Below are 1,838 nucleotides of genomic sequence, written 5' to 3' on the forward strand. Positions count from 1 at the left end.
TGGAAAATTCACACCCATTACTGCAGGTAATTAAAAGATATACACTTGGGGGGAGGGAGTGAGTGACTAGGTGGGTGGGGGAACACCTTCACAGAGGCAGGGGGAAGAGGGATGGGGTTCTGGAGAGGAAAGCTGGAAACATTTGAAATGTAAATAAAGAAACTTGGTGCATTAGCTGGGTTCTTTAAAGGTATAGAGCTGACAGGATGTGTGTGTGTATGTGTGCGTGTGCGTGTGTGTGTGCGTGTGTGTGTGTGTGTGTGCTCGTGTGTTATTAGAGTAGCTAATGGGATAGTCCAACACTGGCTGTCTTACACCGCACCGGAGAGTCTTAGAATCTCATTGCCTTCGGTCCGTGAGGCTGGGTGGCTCTGCAGTCCCAACTGCCCTGAAGACCTTGGGGGAGTCTTGGTTAAAGAAACTTGTTCTAACGCTGGTGAGCAGTTTGTACCTTCCATGTCGATTTACCTGGACTGTCACAGAAGGTGCCACCCACGTGTGCGGTGGATCTCTTCCTGCTTCAGATACTCTGATGAAGAAAACCCCTCACCTGAGCAGCCAGTAGCTTGTGTTGGAGTTGGTTTGGGTGCAATCGAAAGGACCACAAGATTAGCCATTGTCACACTTGGTTAGCATATACTTAGTTAGTTAGAGTGTGTGTTTGTTTCTTAGTATAGAACAGAGTTCATTCAGGACATGGGGAGGTGAGTTAAGAGGGTAGTGGGGGGCAGAGAGAGAAGAGGAGGAGTAGAGAAGTAGATACCATGAGCACATTGGGGGGAGGGAATGAGGAGAGGAGGGGCAAAGGGGGTAAGGGCAAGTGGGCAGGAGAAGAGAGAGAAAGAGAGCAAGAGTTTATTAGTCTTAATATTTATTTTATTTATATGATTACAGGCACTGTCTTCAGACACGCCAGAAGAGGGCATCAGATCCCATTACAGACAGTTGTGAGCCACCATGTGGTTTCTGGGAATTGAACTCAGAACCTCTGGAAGAACAGCCAGTGCTCTTAACCACTGAGCCATCTCTCCAGACCATTGGCTTTTAAGACAAGGTTTCCCTATGTAGCTCAGGCTGGCTTTGAACTCGTGATCTTCTGGCCTCAGCCTGTTGGGATTACAATTTGAACCTCCACACCCTGCTGAGTTTTATTTATTATTATTCAGGACAAGGAAAAAGTTCAGTGGTAGTATGTGGTATATACTTCATCCTAGTATTTGCAAACTTTGAGAGTCATAAACTCACTTTAAAGTCTTATGTCAGATGAGGAAGTATATTTAACAGCAATCTTACAGGAAAGCTGTTCCCCTCTTAGCTGTGGACTGCGTGTTAATAGCCACCAAGGTCCTGTACTTCCTATTCGTGTGGGTGGGAAACACTAAGCATTGTCTACAAACACTAAACAAAATGTTTCTTCTTCCTCAGTGGACCAACAATCTATGCACAATTCAAAACCAGTGATCCCATTAGAGAATGCTCCTGCCAATGGGTGTCAGCCAGGCTCTGCAGATCACTGGGCTACAGGGATAGAATGCTCATGATTAGCTGAGGCCTTAAACCCTCTGCCCATGGCCACATCCTGCCTACCAGATGTTCTGGGAAACTTGTGTTAGAATATGGCAATCATTTTGCAGTTCGTGTGGGTTTTGGCTACATTCTCAGTACTTGCAGCAGAGACTTTAAGGTCCAGGCCTGTTGCCACTGACGATTACCTCATCCTTTTCTTAGGTTAACCTGGACCTCGATATTAAAGGTGCAGATCAACAGGGCAAGGATGTAGTGTGGCAGTGACTGGTGTCTCTAAGGTGGTTCTTTCTTTTGTCCTTTTGTAGCAGCTC

Source organism: Micromys minutus, assembly GCF_963924665.1.
Source record: "Micromys minutus genome assembly, chromosome: 6".
Lineage (NCBI taxonomy): Eukaryota > Metazoa > Chordata > Mammalia > Rodentia > Muridae > Micromys > Micromys minutus.